The sequence below is a fragment of the Camelus ferus genome, chromosome 2 (genome assembly GCF_009834535.1).
Source record: "Camelus ferus isolate YT-003-E chromosome 2, BCGSAC_Cfer_1.0, whole genome shotgun sequence".
NCBI lineage: Eukaryota > Metazoa > Chordata > Mammalia > Artiodactyla > Camelidae > Camelus > Camelus ferus.
Window position 1 is genome coordinate 18497186 of NC_045697.1, and position 24279 is coordinate 18521464.

The 24279-nt window shown below is 46.3% G+C and overlaps 1 long non-coding RNA gene across 1 annotated transcript; it reads right to left on the minus strand.

Moving 5' to 3' along the window:
- Positions 1-20535: 20535 nt before the first annotated feature.
- LOC116668264 lies at positions 20536-21808 on the minus strand. Its single transcript, XR_004325359.1, has 2 exons — positions 21640-21808; positions 20536-20818 (listed from the first exon to the last, which is right to left on the minus strand). It is a non-coding gene; the product is annotated as an uncharacterized LOC116668264 (long non-coding RNA).
- Positions 21809-24279: the final 2471 nt, after the last annotated feature.

The following is a 24279-nucleotide window of genomic DNA, read 5'->3' on the forward strand; positions in this document are numbered from 1 at the left end:
AGGACTGAAAAGAGGCCTTGTTTACAGGCAACATGGGCTTAGAAGAACAAGTTAAATGACACAAAGTGGAGATGGTCAAACTGCAGAGCACGAAACACTCTATGAGATAGTCAAGATGGTTTCTTAAAAGAAAATCATCATTTTTTTTAAGTGTTGAGGAAGTTTTAGATTTAAAAAGTCTAAAGAGACTCACCACCACACTGTGTTTAACTGGATTCTGGTCTGGGGAAAACACTTTTTAAATATCTACAGGTAGCTGTGTGGGTATCTGGAAGAAGAACTTTCAAGGAGAGGGAACAGTCAGGGCAAAGGCCCCCGAGGGGGACTTGGCCGGGCTTTTTCAAGGAACAGCAAGGAGCCCAGCGTGGCTGGAGGTGGGTGAAAACGTTTTAAGGACAGTAGAAAGTAGAGACTCATTGTAAAGACTTTGTACTTGAATCAATTTTCCACATGTTAAGTTTGAAATGTCTATTTGATCTCAAAGTGGAGATGTTGAGGTGGCAGTTGGGTACACAAGTCTGAGGTTCAGGCGAGAAGCTGGGAAAGGATATAAAAATGTAGGAGTCCTCAGCTTATTAGATGATTTCAAAGCCAGGAGACTAAATGAGGTCACCAAGGGAATGAGCATAAAGAGAAAGTCCGAGGAGTGCGCACTGGGATGCTCTGATGCAAGAGGGCAGGGGAAGAGGTGGGACCTGCCAAGACAGCTCTGAAGGACCGCGTGGAGGAGGAGAACCCAGAGAAAGTAGTGGGGTGAAGCCAAGTGAGGACAGTGTCTCCAGCAGGAGGTGCTAGTGAGTCAAAGATGCGGCCTGAGACCTGAATTTATCCACTACAGACAGAGGGACCCCTGACGTTGATCTTGGCAGTCTAGGTGGAGTGAGGTCGGCAAACCCCAGGCCAGGTAGGGTGCAGGAGAGATTGGGAAAGGAGTAATTGGAAACCACAAGTACAGATAGCTGAAACAGGAGCCTGGAAATGGGGTCACAGCCAGAGGGGAGGGGGGTCAAGAGAAGTTTTTGGCTTTTGGGGGGTTTTTTTCTGTTTTTGCTTTAAGATTGGAGAAAAGATATCCAGCTGTGTGCTGATGGGACTGAGTGAGTGAATGAGCGAGTGAGTAACCCAAGGCAGACACTGGGTCAAACGCAGGGTCTTGCCATAGGGGAGAGGTCTGAGCAGATTTAGAAGCTGAGTCCCAGGTGATGGGTGATGCCCCAGGGGGAGGAGAACACAGAGAGGCTGGGATGCGTTCCCCACCGGCCGCTCTGCCTCCACTGGCCGTGTCCTACCCTCCTGTTGACATCAGAATCTGGCTTTTCTAACAGCCGCTTTGCCTGGAGCCCAATTAAGGCAAAGATACAAATTCGCCCAGCCATGGCCCCATGAAGTCTGGCCTCAGGGCTGCAGCCCATTTGGAAAACGTTTTAATTTCATTTGTGTGTTTTTTCAATTTGATTATTAAGTGCTGTTTGCACATGGACAGGGGGAAGGCCTGTTTTTATTCCCTGAGTCCCCTTCCTCCCTGGCCTGCGTGCCTCCCTGGTGAGTAATGGGGAGGCTGCTTTTCTGGAACACAAGGGAAAACTTCCAGCAAATTGCAAAAGCATGTTCCTTCCTTGAAAAATCCTTTCACACTTGTTTTTTTTTAACTCCATTTGTAAAGTTCATGAAAAGCCTCCATAAATGTGCTTTAAAAGGCCTTAACTTTCTTTGTTCTCCATGTCAAACTTTCTGTTTCTCTCTTAAGGGGGTATGTAATTTAAAGGGCTAATAAACAAGACATAAAGCCGGAGGGGTGACTGGTGTGATGGAAGGAATGAACAAACTGTAGAAATGTCAGGGGTTTGCGGGGAGGGGGAATTTCCACCTGCATGTTCAGGAGGTAACAGCCTAGCACTTCCCCGCAACTCCTTAGATATGCTTCTAAAGTTATTAACGTTTAACGCAGGACCAGGGCAGCAGGGCAGACAGAAAGAGCGAAGTAATAAAGGTTCAGGAAGAGCGACAAATCCTTTTAGACATATTTCAGAGGCCTGAAATATAAGACAAGCAGGAGATGGGGAAATAAGAAACAGTGTCGTCAAGAAATTAGTGAAAAAGGTTCTTGCCTGAATGCTAAAGCGAGATGTCATTTGGACAGAGAAATACAGACAGTTCATAAGGGGATCCAGGCCATATAAGGAGTTCCCTCTGCAAAGAGAGACCTCATTCTGGTTTGGGTCATTGTCAGACTAGGCAGCTTTCTGAATATGGGCAGGAGGAGGAAGGAGCCGGGAGGTGGGGCTTCCTGAGCCTCCGCGCCTGCCCGCCCTGGTGTCAGCTCAGGGGGCCAGGCAGGGGAAGCACTGTGGGTGGCTTGGTGGGAAGTGCTCAGGGACTGGGGCCTGTCCCTCAGCCAGTGACTGCTCTACTCCCTGCTGTTGGGACCTGCCTGTCCCCAGTACCTGCGTCCATCTCGGGCGCCATCTTGGCTCCAAAGTCGGAAAAGTGATGATGGTGGCCCTCCCCTCCCTACTCCCATTTCTCTCTGTAGCACCTGCCTCCCTCCTGGGTGCCCTTCACCTCTTCCCCTCTCTCACCCACCAACAGGACTCCCGAGAAGAGATCACCAAGAGGCAGGAAGCTGCATTGTAACAAAGGCCTGTGATAGAAAAATTCCAGTCCTGGGGGACAGTGATCCAGCCTCAATCGGGTGTCTGCCTGGGGTTCTGGGAGGTTCCCGTGGGGCTAATGCTCATGGCCATGTAAGTGACAGGCAGAGGGAGACTTAAGTCTCCCCAAGCCTCAGGACAGCCGGCAGTCCCCTCACCCGCCCAATCCCCTCAGCGGCTGGACTGGACCCGGGGGCCCCATGGCTCCGCGGCTGGGGCATCTGCCCTGCAGACCCTCCTGCCCGCCTCTTCTCCCCAGCTGGCCAGTTGCCTCCTCTCTGTTCCGCCTTGTCCTCGCCCCCTCTCTCTTTCTCTTCCTCTTTCTGCTCCTCTGAACTTCGGATTCCCCCTCTCTTCCCACTCCCTTTGGCAGAGGGCCAGGGAGTAATTGGGAGTTGGCCTCTGTGGCCTCAAGCTCAGGACTGGTTTCCTACTAAGCCGTGGTTTCCCCAAAAGCCCCTCACCCCCTCGCCACAGTCTGCACTGGGGGCTTTCTCCTCCTGAAACACCCTCATGGGCATTTAGGGGAGTGGGACAATGACTGTCTTTCTTCGTGCCCACCCTAAGTGTAACGGCAGCCCAGACACACTGCTGCCTCCAACACCTGACCTTCTATACCTAGTTCAATTTTGCAGATGGGGAAACAGGCTTAGAGCGGTCTCCAGAGCTTTTGCTGCAATTGTTGTACCTAACTAAGGAAACACTTGCTAAATGCACCTAATTCCTCCTTCTGGGGAAAGATCTGGTCCACAGGGTTGCATCAGGGCTATCAACCTCCAGTTCTCTGATGCACGCACCTTCTGCACCCTTTCATTGAGACACTCACCTTCCTCGTGCTTCCACTCCCTTCCCCTATCCCCGTTTAGCATAAGCTTTGCGTGTGCTATGGCTCTTTCCATATCCCAGGCACCACCAGAACCCAGAACCCCTTGCGAGTAGCAAGATTGTGTTTAGACACAGCTCCCAGCTCCTCATGCTTTTTGCCTCCACCACTCAAACATGCGGAAAGCGTTTGCATGTGCCTGCGATGGGGGTCGGTTCAGCTTGGCAAACCCAAGACTGTCAGCCCCTTTGCAATGAATCTGCTCCCTCAATTAACTTGGGGGGATGGGGAAACTAATAAAGAAAGTTTATTAAATGCAAAGAAGATCATCACTTTCAAATGTCCCCATGGAGAAGTCTGAGCCAAATCCCTGTGACTATTTGTCTGAACTAGCTGGTCCTTTTCAGGGAGATGAGTAAGAGCAGAGTTTGTTCTAGCAGCCAGAAGCAGCCGCCCCTGCCTGGCCCCTAGCAGGCTCTTTTGAGGGCATGCTGATTTGCACACACGCTGATAGCTGTTTCATATCTGGGCTGATGGGCTTGACCGAGTGGTTGCCACACAGCCAGCACACGCGGCACAGCATGGGGAGGAGGGGGTGTTTATGGGGCTCACCACTAATGACTCCCATTTATGGAACATGTGTGGAGCAGCTGAGCGGGCCGCTAAGACAGGACATCAGTAAGGCCTGGGGTTTGCAGCCCGGCTGCACGCACAGGCCCCCCTACGCAGCTGCAGGGAGAGTTCTGATACAAGCTTCTGGGGGAACCCGAGGCTCTTCAGAATTCAGGCCTTTCAGCACAAACAATGCCCTGACTAAGACGGCTTTTCTAGGGAAGCTTTTGACCACACTGATTGGATGGGGCCAGTAATAAAAATTATTGCTGTTATAAGAATGAAAGCTGACACTTACTGTTCCCTCGCCTCACGCCAGACATTGTGGAGAGCGTGAACGGAATCCTCAAACAAAACTAGGGGACTGGGACTGCTTTGGGGTTAGTTTGCCTCGTCTTTAGGGCACAGAGGAAGGAACAGGCTCAGAGAGATGAAGCATCTTGCCCAGGGCTGCCCTGCTGTTCTAACTCCAGCGCCTTGGCGACACAGGCATGGAAAAGTGAATTCTAGAAGTTGACTCATATCATTTTAAATCACAATTACGGCCGGATGGCATAGCAGTTATAATGTGCATTTTGTATTAAAAAAATCTAGATTTGAGCTCCCGGTTTTCCAGGAACAAGTTACATCAACTCCTTAAGCCTCAGTTTCCCCACTAGAAGTGGGAACAGTAGTAACGCCTACCAATGGAGTATGCAAAGCCTCAGTGCCCACCCCAGAATGAGCCCACAGTGAACGTGCCACAGCACTCCCAGGCCCACGCCCGCCAAGGGCTGAGGTTAGTGGCACCGGGAATCCGAGTGTGGCCCCAGGGAGGCAGGAGCAGGTGCTGGCGCCCTGCTGCTTATGCGACGTGCGAGTCTTCAGTTCCCTTGGTGGAATGGGACGGTGATAAGACTGATAACAACAGAAGCGATCCAGTCAGCGTGTTGGGACCACAGCGGGTGGGTAGGAGGAACCCATTTCCAAAGCACTGGAAATGCTGCTTGTTGTCTTTGGAAACCCTGGATGGATTTCTCCCTTTTGAGCACAGCCGCCCACACATTGCACGTAGTTGTGAGCAGCGAAGGAAACAGAAACCCGACCTTCAAAGTTCGTATGCGCTCCAGGGGGAAGATGGGACCAACAAAAATAAAGCATTCATTAAAAACAAAATGACATGTCCATATACACACATACTTGTAGATAATCACTTACAGCCGTGCAGAGACCCAGGCAGGGCTGCAGGATTTTGCTGGAGTGCTTGGGAAGACATCTGGGAAGCTTTCTGGAGGGAGGAGCATTTAGGGCAGAGGAAGGAGGTCCACCCCTAGAGTCGGGGCTCAGGTTCTTATCTTGGATTTCCTGCACCCAGCACACAGTAGGTGCTCAATGGGTGCTTGCTGAATGAGAACAGGAAGTGGAGAGAGGGGGTTCCAAGCAGAGGAAGTGAACAAACAGTGCAGTGATGACTCAGGGGAAGGGCAGGCGCTCCACTAACTGCTGAAGGCGTGAGTTTATTTCCCTTTAGTGTTTCATGCCAGGGCTTGGTCCATGATAAACCCAGAGTCAGAGAGAGAGAGACAGAGGCTGCGGCCTTCCTTACATGCAGTATCATGACAGCCCACCTTCACATGTACTTGCCACTCACACCACTCCTGACATTGGGTCCCAGCACAGAACAGCTGAAAATGCCCCTTGGAGCACAGACACTTTTGGTTGCCTCCCCCAGGTCTGTTCCCCCTTCTTCCTTGCTTATAAAACCCCAGTTTTATTCAAGATCTTTTCCTCAGTGGCCGTTACTCTGGTGTTTTACAGGGTATCAGCTGGGTTAGCCTGAAGCTGGCTTCCCTGAATCTCCCTTCCAGCTGGATCACAAGAGAGATCTTTGCCTGAGATTTGGAGGCAGATGTTAAGCCTGGAATGTTGGGGTTGGAGGGTCACCAGATCCACCTCAGTGTCAAGGAGTGGCAGCGGCTTCACCTTTGCCTCCTTTGGCTTCTCTAATGCCTGGGCCAGATCTCAGTGACAAAGGGCACCAGCTTCTCCTGCAGGACACCAAGTCAGGGGCCATGAGAATCCACGACGTGGTTTCCAGTCCATCCTTGCAGGGTCCAGCTTGTCCTTGTGCTCTCTCATGTTACATCCATCCTCCTTCCCCCACCTCCTGCCCTGTGGACTTTGAAACTATCACAGATTCACAGACTATTGCCCTGTAGAGACAGTTTAGAGCTCTCACAAGTGCAGAAGCTCCCATCCCTGCAACAAATTCAATTCCAGGTTTACAAGGAACCACTAGAAGGTGATTCGACTGGTTCCAGATTGAACCCTGACTGATAGATACCATAGCCCCAGGTCCAGACTGAACTCTAGCTGGTCTGAGCCAATCATGGTGTTCCTTGTCCCCTTGCTGGTAGGTGTGGACCCATGACCCAGTTCTAGCCCGTGACTGGAACTCCAGTCATTGGCTTCTGGCAAAGGCTCCCTTATCTGAAAAAGAGACATACACCAAAAGGATGGTGCTTGGGGGTGGAGGTGGGGTATAGCTCAGTAGCAGAGCGCATGCTTAGTGTGCACAAGATCCTGGGTTCAACCCCCAGTACCTCTATTAAAAAAAAAAAAAAAGATGGTGCTGTTCTACTGGACATTATCAGGATATCATGGTTGGAACTGAGGCAGCCATTGTAACCACACTGGGGTGTTATCCAAGGGACCAAGCTGAGGATCAAGACAGAAAAGATAAAAAGAACCTGTGTCCTTGATGATATAGTTGAACAGATGAATTAACTTTCTGAGCGGTGTGAGTATCAAGTACACAGGAATGTGGGCTGTAACAATACCGCATAAACGGAAGACCGCCTACCCATGGAGTTCCAGTTATGTGAGATGATGTATTTTATTATGGTTAAGTCATTTGAGGCAGGGTTTCTGTTTCTTATAGGCAAAAACATCCTAGTCCAATTCCCATCCCAAAAAGAAGCCTCAGGTTTTCTTCTTGCCGTGAATCCCAAAGTTTCCATCCCCCAGGAGCTTTTCGAAAGGAAGGTGGGCAGCTTGGCCTGAACTTGATATCTGACTTCCCCATGCTTGGTCTTCTCATGAAAGAGAATGGACAAGAACACCTCAACAATCAACAGAGGATTTATAAGTAAACAATCAAATTTAGGATTACCAAAATGATTTTCAGATTATAACCCAAGGAAAAATGGGATAAGGCTACAATTAGGGTAATTATGCTAATCAGGTTGATCAATAGGATGCAAGTAACAGAAAGCCCAATTTGAGTTGGCCACACCATCACGCCTGCTTTTTACCTTTCTCTCATCACTCAGCTCCCCCTTTTCCTCTGTGATGCTGAAATGGTACCTGACAATTTATGTTTCATAGACTCTGGGGACAGCTGGCTCTCTGCAAGTTTCTGCCAATAGGAGGCACTAGAGGGATATTGGGAGGCAGGAGAAAAGGAGAAGGACTTCATTTCTGTCTTTCAGTTCCTGGTAGTGTCCCTGTAGTTGGAGTAGACAGTGGAACTCCACTTCCTAGCTGCTTTTGGCACTCCCAGACCCTCCTCACCACATCCTGAAGAGGGACTGGGGCCTCTCATTCACCATGGCCCTTGGGAGGGGCTTCCTCACCCACTGGGCCATGTGCTCTGGGGCATCAGAGCAATCCCTGGTACCTCCTTGGGAATATGAGCACCTATCAAACCTCTCCCTCTCCTCAGGGGTCTGAGAAATTCAAGGGTCTGAATGCAAACAACATAGCTCCTATCCCCCAGGAACAAAATTCCAGTCTCATGAGACCCCCTTCCAAGGTCCTAAGCTCTGGTAACCACTCTCTCCCCATTTTTCTGCTGACTTCAGGAGCTATTAATCTATGAGTTTCCTCAGCATCCTCTTTTTTGATCTCACTTGTGTAAGAAATTCTTTTATTACGTTTCTGTGTTTTGAAATATCTAGTGTGGTTTCTCTTTTCCTGACTAGACCCCAACTGATAGAGGAAATTTATTGGCTCATATAACCCAAAAGCCCAGACTGAGAACAGTGTTCAGGTACGACTTGTTCCAGAGGATCTGAATCTTATTAGGACTCCTTTCTGTTTTCTAACATATTCTCAGCACTGACCTCTTCTGTATGTGAATTGTTTTGAGGATGGCCACCTTCCAGGTAGCAAAAATGGCTGTAGCAACTCCACTGCTTATATATATAAGCCATACTGCCTCTGAGGGAAGAGAGAGAATGTCTTTGCCCCAGGTTTCTAAATTAGGGCCCCCAACTTCACTTTACACCGGCTTTGGACATTTGCCCAACACTGCGCCAAACACTGTGGCCAAGGCCTGTGCCCACTGATTGGCCAGATCATATGTTCTCTTCCTAACGCCAGGTGGTGTCAATTTCCATGGCGATACAGGGACCACCAATGGAAGTCAGGTTTCCTGGGAGGTGACGATGGATGCTGGTGAGATCAATAGACACCTGTCAACCGCACTTCATCTTTGATTGTCCAGGGCAGCCCCAGTTTCCTATTTCTTTTGTTGTTTTTGTAAATATAATACCTTTAAAAATATAAAACCAAGGGGGAGGGTATAACTTAAGTGGTAGAGCGCATGCTTAGCATTCATGAGGTCCTGGGTTCAATCCCCAGTACCTCCACTAAAAATAAATAAATAAATATACCTAATTACCTCCCTTTACAAATAAATAAATAGTTTTTAAAATATGTAAAACCAAATGTGTGGTGATGACTGTTTAGATACAACACCAAAGGGACACTCCATGAAAGAAAACATTGATAAGCTGAACTTCATTAAACTTAAAAACTGCTCAATGAAAGACACTGACTAAGAAGGCAAGTCATAGAGAGAAACACTTGCAAAGGGCACGTGTGAAAAGGACTGTTATCCAAAATTTATAAGGAACTCTTAAAACTCAACAATAAGGAAACAAATGACCCAATCAAAAAATGGATTAAAGACCTTAACAGACACTTCACCAAAGAAGATGTACAGACAGTAATCAAGCATATGAAAACATGTCAGGTCATTATCAGAGAAATGCGAATTAAAACAACAATGAATACCACTATACACCTATTAAAATGGCCAAAATCCAGAACTGACACCAAGTGCTGATGAGGATATTGAACAACAGGATTTTACATTCCTTGCTGGTGGGGATGCAAAATGGTACAGCCATTTTGCAAGATAATTTGGTGGTTTCTTACAAAACTAAACATACTCTTACCATACAGTCTGGCAATTGTGTTCCTTGGTATTGACCCAAAGGAGTTGAAAACTTATGTCTACACAAAAACCTGCACACAAGTGTTTACAGCAGCTTTACTTATAATTGCCAAAACTTAGAAGCAACCAAGATGCCCTCAGTAGGTAAATGAGTAAATAAACGGTGGTACATCTAGGCAATGAAATATTATCTAGCACTAAAAAGAAAGAAGCTATCAAGCCACGAACAGACATGGAAGAAACTTAAATGCGTATTAGTAAGTGAAGAAGCCAATCTGAAAAGGCTATATGTTGTATGATTCCAACTGTATGACATTCTGGAAAAGACAGAACTATGGGGACAGTAAAAAGATGAGTGAATGCCAGGGGTGGGAGGGGAGACATGAATAGGCAGAGCACGGAGGATTTTTAGGGCAGTGAAAAAACTCCGTATGATCCTATAATCGTGGATACATACCTTTATACGTTGGTCCAAACCTGTAGATTGTACACCACCAGGAGTTAATCTGAAAGTGAACTGTGGACTTTGGACTTTGGATGATCATGTGTCATTGCAGGTTTATCAGCTGTAACACATGCACCACTCTGGTGGGCCGTGTTGATAATGGGGAGACCATGTATGTGGGGGACGGGGGGCCTGGGAAATCTCTACCTTCCTCTCAAACTTGTCATAAACCTAAATCTGCTCTGAAAATGAGTCTTTAAAATAAATAAAACAACAATGAAATAATGTATATATCCAAATGTAACTTGATTTCTATGCCTTTTTTAAATAGCTTCACAAATGAGAAATAACTCTTTGGTTAACCCTGTGTCCCAATTTAGTTTTCAAAAATGACATTCCAAAGGGCTGGGAGGGTTAAAACACAGACCAATGAGTTCTGAGCCTCAGCTAAGCTGTCTCCTTTCCTTGTGGTCAGACAAGTGATAAGGAAGATGTTGATCAACCACAATTTCCAGAACGTATGTTTCTATTTTTAACGGACATTAATTCACGTTCATTGGAAACAACCTGAAAGGGCTCAGCTCTATCTCATTCACCACAAGTTCACCCCAGGCACTCAGGAGTTTTAAAGATGACAGGTAAATCACTGTCAACCAGCATCAACTTCGAATATCCCCGAACAGTGTTTAGACCCTCCAGTCTTCCTTGCTAACCAAGTTGTTGTGTGAAATAAGGCTGTAGTGTATTCTTTTACTTTGTTTTCCTTCTCTCTCTCTTTTTTGCTGTTGAAAGAATTAAGGCTCAGGGAAATTAACTGATTTGCCCAAGGTTACACAGCAAGGTCAAGACTCCATCTAAGTTAGAACATGAAGTCACTGGCTCCTGATGTCCCCATGCAAGGCCATCTTGTTTCCAGATGACCTTCATGCTCTCTGCAGACCCCCAGGAGCTTGCATATCCTTTCAAGGACAGAATTTAATCATCACAAAATGCTCCATGGGAATAACATTAACAAGCCCTTATACAGCCCGTCCAGCATGCCAGGCAGTTTTCTAAGCCTTTTACAGTTGTTTCTTTATTTAATCCTCAAATGGCCCTGTCAGGAGGACCCCAGTGTCATCATCCACGGTGTACAGATGACGACACTGAGGCACTGGCATGTTAAGTAACCGGCCTACTATTTCTCTGCTGGCAAGAGTGAACTCTGAGGTCAGAACCCAGGCAGCAGGCTGTGCTCCTGGAATGAAACATCACCTTTGAGACTTAAAGGGGAGAAAACCAGACTTGTCAGATGAAAAACAAAGAAGCTAAGGGATAGATGGAGGTGGGCAGGGGAGAGAGGTGTAGGGCAAAGGGTGAGAGGGAAAACCTTCTCATAGTATTCTTGTTCTTATTGCCTTGTAAGCAAAAGTTAGGCTCCAATACCTTCTCCAAAATTAGGCTCCAGTACCCTCACTCCCTCTTCGTCAAAGTTCTACACTAATCCTGGGCACTCTTGGGGTACCCAGTCAGAAGGCCGTGTCACAGGGAAAGGCACAAAGGCAGCACCCCTGTTTCTCAGGAGAAGATGACAGTGTCGGGGAAAATCAATGCCTGAGTGTGGACCCTCCAGACTCTGCATGGATGTAGCACATAAGCTGAGTGAGATGAATCTTCCGGGAGTCACCACCGCAGTGAACCCCCTGCAGGTGCTGTTGCGGTGTCCAGGTGGCAGTCAGAGACCCAGAGCCATAGCATTTCACCCAGAGACGCATTCACTGTGGGTCACCAGTCAATCCAACTCATCTGTAATGACTGAAGTGAAAAAAAGCGACCTAGAGATGATCATGTTAAATGAAGTTAAGTCAGATTGAGAAAGACAAATATATGATACCACTTATATGTGGAATCTTAAAGAAATGACAGAAATGAACTTATTTACAAAAACAGAAACAGATTCACAGACATAGACAACAAACTTACGGCTACCAAAGGGTAAGCGGGGGAGGGATATATTAGGAGTTTGGGATTAGTAGCTACAAACTACTATATACAAAATAGATCAACAGCAAGGTCCTACTGTATAGCACAGGGAACTATATTCAATACCTTGTAATAGCCTATAAATAAAAAGAATATGAAAATATATATAACTGAATCACTATGCTGTACACCAGAAACTAACACAATTTATTTCAATTAAAAAAAATAATAATTTTTAAAAAATCAACCTTTTCCCTTTCCCTGATCCAAACTCACTCTCAGAGAAGATGCTGGAACATAGAATGCTTCCATATACGTTCTGTTCAATACCCGTCGACTGAGCCCTACCTGTGGGCTGGCACCATGGTGGGTAACAGACCTTCTAAGATGCGTGAAATCTGGTCCCCACCTGCTGGAACCATGTCCTCAGACATAAGCCCCACCTGTTGGAACACAAGTGATACAAGCTGGAATTGAGCAGTGGGTTCGAAGCTCATAAATCTTGCGTCTCTGTCATTCAACTTGTTTAAGTACACAAGCCAGCTAGACACACTGCACACCCTCCCAAAGGTCCCTCCTGTTCCTGGATGGACCCCTGGACCTGGTCACCAGGTTGTGTCTTCCCTGAGGAGCTGGGTCTTGAACACAGTTTCCAGTGTCCTGCCATTGTAGACAGTCCCCGCCGCGAGGACTCACACGTCTCCAGGCTGCCCCAGGACAAAGCCCTCCTCAGGGCAGGTGCCAGGGCATGAGGGCCCTTTGGACCCCCAGAAACCAGGCCAGTGGCCCCATTCGCCACTCCTTTCTTCTCAGTTACCGTGTCTGGGAGGGAGAGTGTGGGGCACAAGCCTGTTCACTCACACCTTTATTCTACTTGGTCCAGTAGTTGGGCCAGAGCCCTCCTCTCAGGGACGTGTTCCTGGCCTCTGGGCCCAGTCCAGGGGCCCGAAACCTTCTGCCTGCTGGACCCCCCTCCGCATCCTGCAGGGTCTCAGCCCAAACACTAGCTCCTGTCAAAATTTCCTTAAAAAAAAGTTTCTTCTGTATAGCACAGGGAGCTATGTTCAATATCTTGTAATAACCTTTAATGAAAAAGAATACAAAAACGAATATATGTATGTATCTGCATGACTGGGACATTGTACTGTATGCCAGAAACTGACACATTGTAATTGACTGTACTTCAGTTTTAAAAAAAAAAGAGATGATCAGCCTTCATAAGAAACAAATTTAAGTCAGGGGGAGGGTATAGCTTAGTGTGCACGAGGTTCCAGGTTCAATCCCCAGTGAGTACCTCCATCAAAAAAAATTTTTTTTTGAAAAACTTCAGGTGACAATTTTATTTCTTGGTAAGGTTAAAAAAAAAAAAAGTAAATTCGTGAGAAAGCCTTGATGAATATTTAGAGTTATATCCCTAATTTTTAAAATGTTGTTCAGGAGGAACAATTGTTTAAATACTTGTGCTCAGGAATTGAGACCAGGTTACTCTGCTCTGAATACTGGCACACTTGGAGCTCTTTGCGCTCCGCTTGGCAGCTTTCAGCTTGAATTTGAAGAGAAAGTTTGCCCTCTTGGTCTTGGCTTTTGTGAGAGGTTTCTTTCTGTGAGAGCTTCTGAAGGAAGCAGAGGAGAGGTGTGGAGACAGCAAGCTCCAGGTCAGGCCCCGGCTCCCTCACTCACTAGGACTGTGACTTTGACGAGGGCTGGCTTCCCCTAGAGAATGACCTTGAGACATGAGGGCACATAATTCACCTGCTCCGGGATGGCAGGAAACACCAGGAGGGAGAGGGAAGGGAAGGAGCTGCCCCAGGATGCCTGAAGGAGCAGGTTACTACAGAGGCGCAGCTGGGACCCTGGGGAGACTGCAGCTGGGACCCTGGGGAGACTGCAGCCTTGGCCCCAGAGATGCCCGACCCAAGGGGTGACAGGCCATCAGCTCCCATCGGACTCAGGTCTCATCCGGCTGCTCCCAGGGCTGTAACTCCTTGACATTTCTGGCAAGGCTGCACTAGCACCTGTGGTCAGGGAAAGCCCTCAGGAGGGCCCCCCGGTGTTTACAACAAGAAGCCACGAGGATGGCAGTGCCCAGGGCCTGAGGGAGGGGCAAGGGCAGTGCCCGCTACAGACCATAAAAAGACATAATAAGAGGGCTGATAAACACTTGAAGGCTGACTTCACTGTAGACTGGAAAACTCAGTGAGGTCAGATGTGTGAAACCACTGTGTAAAGGTAAAAGCATCACACAACGTTCCGTCGGATCCTCCTGCTGGTGATGATGACGAAAACAGTGGCTCATAGCTCACTGACCTGCTCCATCTCCCTCGGAGGACCCTCCCACCGGAGACTGGGTTCCTGCAGAGCCTTAAGTCTCTCCTCAGTAACTTTCCAAGGTGTCTGAAGGTGACATTTCCTCAGGCTGGTGGGCGTTCTCCCAGAGTGAAATTCGACCTTTGAACAGGTTCTGTATTTGCATGGGGCAAATTTCTGAAAGATGGATCCAAAGGCTTGCAGGGAAACCATCCCTGGCCCCCCATTCACTTCATTTTCCCCTCCCATCTGTCACCGTAACTGTAGATTCCTGAGTCAGTTACAGTGTGTATGTGTGTGTTGTGTATTTACATCTGTTTACATTTGTCTGAACTGAATTCTGATTTTCTCTCTCTCTGCCTTTTTTTTTTAAACAAAAGTTGTCAAACAGCACACGCTGCTCTCCACCCTGCTGTTGTCACTGGGCGCTGTGTCCCATAGCCATGCATGGAGAACTTTCTCGTTTTCAGACAGCTCTATAATATTCCACATGGCTTTTTGTTGCAGAAAATAATTGTCTTCAGCAGTCAGAGAGCCTCCAATGGGCCAGCACCTGGCATGCGCTTGGCACACATGATCTTATTTAACCCTCCCAGACCCGCGAGGGAACCAGGGGCTGCGGTTACCACCACTGTTTTACAATAAGGAGCTGAGGCTCGTTGAGATGTTACACAGCAGCTAAGGGGGAGACTAACTCTGGAGGTGACCCTGTTGGAATCCACGTATGCCCCTTACCCTCTGAACCACACTTCCTCTTGCGGAGACACTGAAGACTTCCACGAAGGCTGTGAGCTGTGCAGAGTAAGACCTCGATGCTACCTCGGGTATTTCTTCGGCAATGCAACGTGCTGTGCTGCATCATGAACCATTAGTTCTATTGGGATATTTCTATAATTTCCTGCGTTTTTGCCTTTGATGAATCCCATTTGAGGTAGGAGGCAGGGATGAGTGGCTGGAAGATGTTGCCTTCTTTAAGGACAGTCCTGAGAACTACGGCCGCTGCCAGTGGGGTGCAGAGGAGCGGCTGTCCTGGGCGAGCTGAGCGCTGGGAGCCCCTGGGAGGGGGCACACTATAGGCAGAGCTGTGCTGAGGGCAGGGAAGGGCCTAGGGCTCTGGGATGGGGGGGTGCTTCAGGGAGGAAGTTGAGATGGGGGCAGCTAGAACCAAGAACAGTGTGAAAGAGAGAAGTTTGTCTGGAATCATCTGGTCTAAGGCCATGTTTCATAGGTGGACAATCAGATCCAGAACTAGGTCTTCATATTTCCAAGTTCACAGAGAGCAAAGCCGAATCAGAGGCCAGGTCTCCTGACCCTTAATCAAGTGTTCCTGCTACTACTACTCTGAAGACAATAGCAAAGTGTGTGTGTGTATGTGTATGTGTGTGTTTGTGTGTGTGTCTGTGGGGGTCTGGGGAAAGAATACCCATGCACAGAACTGTGTGTGAGCATGCAGCGCCAGCTGAGGGATGGAGAATAAGAGGAACTCAGCAGGGAAGAAAAAGGAAATAAAACTCAGAAATCCTTCCAATAACATGTACAAGTCCCAAGGATTTCCAGTCTGGAGGTTTGCCATCTTTAATTCCATGACAACGTTTGACAATATAAATGGTATTCATTTGGGGGGGGGGGGGGTTGTTTATTTTTACGACTCCAGCAACTGCAGATTTTTGAATTCTCAGGCTCTTTGGCAGCTTCACAGAAGTTCTCAGCTCTTCAGGGCCTCTGTCATTCCACATATGCCTGCCCTGCACTCATTTATCCCTTTTCAGGTAAAGCCACACCAAGTGACTGGAAGTGGAGAATGAATGGTTCTCTAAAGAGCTTTTGCTAGAATTTGTGGGGAGGAAAATGTTATTTTCTATGTAGTTGCTTAGCATCAGAATATAAGCTTAGAGTTGAGGCGGCTTCTTCATTGAAACAGCATCTGAGGATGAAGCCAACATAGAAGAAAGCAGAACAGAGAGAGTGATTCCAATTGAGACCTTTTGAGCACCTGGATCCAGCTGTGCCTGAAGTAGTACCTTTGCAGTGCAGGAGGCATTAAATTATCTTTTATGTGGGATATACATAGTGTTTGAGAATCAGGTTGTCTAGATTTGAATCTTGAATCTGCCACTTATTATCTGTATGACCTTGGGCAAGACACTTAACCTCTCTGGTCCTCAATATTCTCAACCATAAAATGAGGTAATAATAGTGTCTATCTCATAGGGTTGATATGAAGATAAAATGAGTTAACATATAAGAAGCATTTAGAATAGCATCTGGCATATTGGTTGCTATTTTTAAAAATTATTTGTATCAGTTAGTATGTTGCAGTAACAAACAGTCCCAAAATCTTAGCGGCTTAAAACAACAAATTTTTGTATTTTGCACATATTCCTTATCCAGTGTAGATCAGCAAGCATTGTGCTTATTGTAGTTACTCAGGAATCCAAACTGATAGGGCAGCTGCTAACTATAATGTTGCTGGTCACCATGACAGAGGGAAACAACTTTAAAAAGGATACACTGGCTTTTGTCCAGGAGGAGGTATATGTCACTTCCACTCACATTTCATTGACCAAACCAAGTCACGTGGCCACACTCAGCTTCAAAGGGGAGGGAAGGGAAGTCCTGCCAGGTTCCCTATTGACTACCGCATTACTATTATTATGTCATAACTGGTTGAGTATTGGACACTTGCAACTGAAAGATTCACAAGTAAATAAGAAATCATATTTCCCTGGTTGTATACTCAGCAGGGACCAGGTGCTATAAGCCAAGCTCTTATTAACCCCCTTCTCTCTAATTCACTCTGGCCACTTTGAAGCCTGTTGGTCCTATCCATCCATCATCCAGGTGTCAGGACAGTGTCACTGGTGTTTTCAGTAGTCACTGGCTGGTTAAATTCCAGAAAAGTGGAAAGAAGTTGTATGATTGGACCAGAGTCAAAAGTCAACAGAAGAAAGTATGAGGAAAAAAGAGAGAAATCTGTCCTTGGGGGAGACGGTGTCTTAAGGTCAGGTTCCCTAGAAGTACAGTTGTGATGGCGACTCAGGTGCATGTGATTAAGTGAGGGAGACTCTCAGGAGAGAAAGGGAGTGGGGGAGGCTGGGGAGGGCAGAGGATGTGGAGTCAGCCTGATCCCATGGGCAGCTCTGGAGTGTGAGTTCCCCCATGGAGGGGGTCCTGCGTTGAGGCAAGGGACTGGCCTGTTATAGCCTATTGCAATCAGTCACTGGCAGTAGGCTGCCCCAAAAGGGGAGAGTTAACCTTCTGGGCTGAGCAGAATTCCTGGAGAAGGGGCAGCCGTGAGCTGCCAGCATCCAACACTCACAGCGGCTGGGGGATGGGTGCAGCAGCCCAGGCAAGGCGATTTGGATGGGGCACCAACAGCATCCACCACAGGCAGTCGGGAAAGCACTAATAGGAACCATCTGCCCCTATTCCTCCTACCAGATGAACTGCACTTCAGAAGCATGGAAAATACTGACATCTGTGGGGTAAGAAAGGGCATCCAGGGGTCCCTCATTTATCTCTGAGATTAAATATAAATTTTACCATCAACCTCTATTTCCAGGCTTATGTCCCAAGACTCTCACAAACCTAGTCTATGTGAAAAGTCACCTGGAAACTTGCTCTTTTATGAATCACCCCCCATGCCTTTGCTCCAACTCTTTTCCCTCCTCTGCCAAGAGTGCCCTCTCTTCCCCTAGACCTGTGAAATTCTATCCAGACTTCAAGGCCCCCTCGAATACTGACTGCTTCATAAAGCTTTTCTTAATCACTTGACAGGATATGAGGTTTTTCTTCTTTGAAACCTCAAAGCCCTGACTTTCTGCAGTGGGTTTCATTCTATGAATTTGAGTCATTTGATAAGCATTATTCCCCAAATCTTGTATGAACTCTTCAGGAAGAATGTCATCTTTTTCTCTCACAGCATCTGGCAAACAGCCTAAATAATAATTAATTAGTATGTGTGTAACTGAATATCTACTTCGATGAGATTAAACATCCGTGCATGATTGCAGCCTTTTGTAATCACCCAGAGCTGACGTTTGCTGAGTACTTGCTATGTGCTGTGCATGAAGTATTTTCTTTGCATTAATTATCTCCACCCCACAGATAAGAAACTAAAGCTCAGAGAGGTCATGCAACTTGCCCAAAGCCACATAGGTAGCAGGTGGTAGATTTGATACAGGAAAAAACAGATGTGGGGTGAGAAAAGGTCTGTGTCCCAGGTCTCCATTGAGTCCCTGGGATGTGTTCCTCCAAGTCTGGGTCCTTGGCTTCGTGCAGGGAAGAATTCACGAATGAGCCACAGTTGAGTAAAGGTAGACTTATTTAGAGAGACACATACTACATAAAGTGTAGGCTGTTTCAGAAGGCGAGAGAAAGGCCACAAGGTAGGGGGGTTGGGAGCTCAGGTTAAAGTAAAAGTAGACACACACTCCATAGACAGAGTATGGGCCACCTCCAGAGATGAGGAAGTGAGAGGCAGCCACCAGGTGCAGTGTTGCTAATTTTCATAGGCTTGGTAGCTTCACATGCCAACAAGTGGGAGGAATTCCAACTACCCTGGGGAAGGGGCTGGGATTCCCAGGAACTGGACCACTGCCCGCTCTTTGACCTTTTATGGTTCGCCTTGGGGCGTCATGGCGCCTGTGGGCATGTTATTTATCATGCTAATATATTACAATGAGTGTATAATGAAGCTCAAGGTCTACTAGAAGTAAAATTTCCCGCCATCTTGATCCTCAAGGCCACTGGGGTTGAATATTCCACCATTTTGATGTTAATTGCTGTGTCATTCCTTGAATGGCTGTGCCCTGTCCCCTTCCCTCCTGTCTCAGATTGGGTGGGACTTAGGTTTGTCTAAATTTAGAGACACTCACAGGCTTGCAATCAGAAGACGTGGCTTCACTTGCATGCCCTGTTGGGCACAACCCTTAACAAACCTGGCAGAGACTGGCAAGTCTCCTGAGCAAAGAGCTAGAACAGTGCTTCTCTGGTTTCAATGTGCACACGATCACCCGGGGCTCACTGAGAACGGGGGGACCAACCAAAAACACACCCAAACACACACCCCATGTAACACCATGTGAGAACTTCTGCAATAGAAATATGCCTTCACTGAAAAGAAGGTGAGAACCCAGCAGAGGTGGAGATGGAAGCAAGGGAAAATGCCTCTAAAAAACTTACCCGAGAGTTGAGTCTTAAGGATGAGGGAGGTGGCCAGGTAAACGGAAGAAAGGGAAGAAAGAGCATTTCAGGTGGTGGGTTCAGCACATGCAAAGTTAAGGAGGTGAGAGTGTCCTGCGGCATTTGGGGAACTGTCAGTGGCTGAATATGGCCAGAGAACAGAGTGAGGCGCCACTGGCAAGAGCCCAGGCTGGGGATGAGGAGGGGGGCAGATCCAAGAGGCATCGTCACTTCACACCAAGGAGAAGGGGGAACCAGCAAGGACCTCAAGGTGAGTGACGGTGTCAGCCTGACCTCCAGAAGTTTCTGCTCTCGGGGAGACTGTATAGAGGGGACGGAGGTGGGGCTGCTCAGCTTACCTTAGAGGAGGGGGCTTCTGGGTCCCAACCAGCCTCACTGCCTGGGCGCCCACAGCAGATGGATGTCCCTAGGATTCAGACTGCACATGCAGGTATTTCCAGAGTTAGGGAGGCACAGAGCCACACTGTCGCACCAAACCAGCACTTGTGAGGAAGGACCTCAGGACGTGGAGTAGAAGGGAAGGGAGTACAAATCAAAGGGAGTGTGCAAGGCAGCCCCACCCCAGGATCAGCCTCAGTTATCTCTTTACTAGACATTCAGTTCTCAACCTTTTTCCTGATGAGACATACAAGGCACTGGACCTTCACCAGCCAGACTCACATCGACACACCCAGGGTTCTACACATTTCCAGGAGCCACAGTCCCTGCGGATGAGAGTGACATTCACCGAGGGAGACCCGTGAGCTCACTCTAATTCACAAAAGAAGTAAATCATGCAGAACCCTGATGTTTTCCCCATTGCTGGGAGTAGATTACAAGCTTGGATGTCAAACAGTCTCACGTTCCCATTGACTCCATCACTTACAGGCTGTGTGGCCTTGATTAATGTACTTAAATTCTTTGAGCCTCAGCTTTCTCATCTGCAGAATGGGTGTGATAATAGAACTCCCACCATGGAGGGTTCATCGATAGGGCTGGATCCAATTATTCAATCTAAAGGCTTGGCTGTGTGCGTGGTACCTGGTAAATACTCAATAGATAATAACTACCTTATTATTGATACTTTCTTCTCATTTTAACAATATGCCTCCCAGCTGATTGGAACACACCAGTGTGTAATGACATTGTGCTGCAAATTTGTGTATTAGAGAAAGGAAAACCATTTTGTATACATGACTCCTAAGTGACTTACATTTATCCTTGAAAGTCAGCACATTGTTTCTTTTAAAACATATTGTTAATTCAAAATTTGAACTAATTCGCCAGCCTTGCCCTCTGCTCCCAATCAGCAAGACTTTTAGGAACTGGGTTGTTACAGATTCTACACTAAAATTCAGCTTTAATTTCCTATGATAGAGCCGTCATTCTCAAGATCTGCTGGGTGAAAATCCTGTCAACGGTGAGGCAGAAGGAGCTAGAAGTGGCTTCTTGAGCATCACCAGAGGGAGTATCGATTCCTGATCCTTCAGCAGCCCGCACGCCTGGGCTCCACGTGCCTGGAGTCTCGGCCTTTCCCAGAAGTTGTTTCTCTCCACTACCCGTTGGGGCAGGAATATCTTGATTAGGAAGATCCTCTTTAAAGGTCTCCTCATCTGAAAAAAACAGGAACGCTGTCCCCTCATCCCTCAAAGGATTGGATTAGTTGGGTTGTTGACAGGTCCCCCAAAGATGAACAAGAGATTCCACTGCCTGATTTGAGCCATTGTCACCTGGGACAATGGGCTTCTCACTCCTCCTGCACAGCCCACCCTGACCTTCCAGCAGTCTCTCTACAACAGAGATCCTCCTGAAAACGCAATCTGGCTCCTCCCTCCCAGAACCTTCTCCAGCCCACAAGGCCGGTATGCAGATCGTGCCCTGTGTCTGGACCCTTCCTGCCCTCTGGGCCCAGTCATGCCAGCCCTCGGGACATCCTTACAAGGTGTGGACCCCACCCCACCTCTGCCTGAGCTGACATCTCTGCTGAGCCAACACCCCCGTCCTCCTCTCCCACCTCTGTCCACCTCGGCTCTCACTAATGTCACTCCCTTGAGGAGGTCACTTTTGACCCCCCCAGTAGCTCCTATGCTCTCAGGGCTCCTTGTTTTGATCCTCTATCAGCCTTATCACTGCCTCCTTGAGTGGAAAATCAGCTTCCTGAGGACAGGGACTGTTTTGCTTCCCTCCCTTTTCCCAGCACCTATTGGTTCTGGTGCCCAAGTGACATCTGATAGAGAATCAATAAATATTTTCTTTTAAATAGCATTCCTATGTGAATGTTGGGGACTTAGATGAGGAGCTCCGTTTTCACCAAGAGAAACGAAGCAGAAGAGTTAGCAATGTCATTGAGTTGATTGTTAGAGACTGAACTATTCCAGTGACAAGTGCAGATCTGCCTAGTCCTTTGAATATTATGCTGGCAGGGGTTACTTACCATAATCCTAATGTTCCCTTCAGCCTCTCAAACCCATTCATTGTTAGGAGCCACTGGTCATCATTTCTTCCCCCATGAAGTCTTCGGTCTCTTTGGGGCAATTATGTCACTAAAAACAATTTCGATGGAAATCAAGTGAGACGGAGGCAATCAGTGGAAAAAGATTTTCTCTGTCATCCGATTTCCCTTATTTACCTCTCTTGGGTCTGGGAGTCAGGGTGGGTGTGGGGAAGGGGAGGAGATGCCCTAAAACATGCCACTCAAAATATTACCAGCCCATAGTAAGTACAGAAAATTTTAAGTATAAAATGTTACCAGCTTATGTTAAGTCTAGAAACTTTTAGGGCAATTTGACATTGCCATGACATTCAAGAACACGGTCAATGGACCTGACTCAGTGAACAGGGCAACAGGGGCCACTTCAAGTGTGGTTGAACTTGGATACTGAGCCACGTACAGTAGGACAACAGATTCTTCCTGAATATTTTGGAAAATTTCAAAAACTGGCCCTTCAACCACAGATAGTTTGAAAAACATGTTATAAAAGATGATGTAGCCTTGGTCATGTTGTAAGGAGAAGTCAAGACTTCAAGAAGTACTTTAGCCAAGACATGGAAACAACCTAAATGTCCATCAACAAATGACTGGATAAAGAAGTTGTGGTATATTTATACAATGGAATACTACTCAGCCATAAAAAAATAATAAAATAATGCCATTTGCAGCAACATGGACGGACCTGGAGAATATCATTCTAAGTGAAGTAAACCAGAAGGAGAAAGAAAAATACCATATGATATCACTTTTATGTGGAATCTAAAAAAAAAAAGAGAGAGAGAAATGAACTTTTTTACAAAACAGAAACAGACTCACAGACATAGAAAATAAACTTATGGTTACCAGTGGGGAAGGGGGTAGGAAGGGATAAACTGGGAGTTTGAGATTTGCAGATATTAACTACTATATATAAAATAGATAAACAACAAGTTCATACTGTATAGCACAGGGAAATATATTCAATATCTTGTAGAAACTTATGGTTAAAAAGAATATGAAAATGAATATATGTATGTTCCTATGTGACTGAAGTATTGTGCTATACACCAGAAACTGACACATATTTATAAACAGACTATACTTCAAATATATATATATATATAAATTTTATTCAAATATATATATATATATAAATTTTAAAAAAAGAAATACTTTAAAACTAAGAAACATCTAAAGGCAGAAATGGAAAGGAAAATAAAAGAATGGTCACTGTCCATTGCAGTGGGTCATGGAAAAAGTCCTTGGAGTTGAATCTTGAGTTGGGTCTGGAAAGAAATTATTGGCAAATATTGAGGAACAAGGGGTAGGAGGGCATTTCAGGGAAGAAGCAGCACATAAGCTAAGGCTTATGGAGATTATGCAGGACGTGTGAAGGGCATACACATTCCTTGCTCATTAAACAGAAATAGTTAAGTAAAGAGACTGGGTTCTACCATTTGGCAATCATCACAATGATCATTGATTTGGGCAAAAGCATCAAGATGGTATGAACAGTAGAAAGTTTGAGAAAAAGCAGAATATTTATATAGCCCCAAAGTGTCTGTCCTCCAGATTCTTATTAATGACAAAGCAAACATCGCAACCCTACAGTGGAGAAACCTGGCAGGCACCACCTCAGCTAAATGATCAAAGTTAACGTTACAAGTTAAGAGAAAAATCAACATCACGTGCATCCTGATATGAGGCAATGGGAAGAATGCAACATCATATTCGTGTTTTTTCTGCCAAAAAATGTTCATCTGAATCTACTCATGAGAAAACATCAGGCAAATCCCAACTGAAACCATTCTATAAAGTAGCTGAATTGTATTCCTTTTTTTTTTTTTTTGAAAATAGAAAAGGAATTTATTAGGTTACTCTGCCATAGACAACAGCAAGCCACACAGCTGAGAGGTGCCTGTGTGAGCCCTGAATTGTATTCTTCAAAATATCAGTATCATGAAAGACAAAGATGAAGGAACTGTTGTAAATTCAAGGAAACTGAAGAGATATGACAACTGAATGCAATGTATGATCTGCAATTTTTTTTTTTTTTTTTTTGCCTTAAAGGATATTATTGGGCCAACTGGTAAAATCTGGATAAGGTCAGCCCTTTGGATAATGATATTGTATGAAGGTTAATTTCCTGAATGTGATGATCATACTACCATTCATAAATAAAAAGCTCTTATTTTTTAGGAAATACACACTGATATATGTAAAGAGGCATTGTGTTTCCAACAGTTCAAAAAATATATAGTAAGTATGAGGTACAGAGAGAAATCGAGATAGAGAATAAAGCAAAGTGTAAAATGTTAACATTTGGGACATACTGGTGAAAGGTATATGAGGTTTCCTTGTACTATTCTTGTAACTTTCCTGTGAGTCTGAAATTATTTCAAAACAAAAAAGTGCAAAGGAGAGAAGAGAGCCCCTGGGCTCCAGTCCCTGCCTGACCCGGAGTGAGTTCAGTGTCCCCACCCGCTGGATCCCTTCCTGCCTTCTCCAGCCCTTCCAGTTGGAGGCCTCATGTCTTGGCCTCTCTTCACCCAGATCCTCCCAGCTTATTTCTGGATTTACACCTTCCCTCCTCTTCCTGTCTAA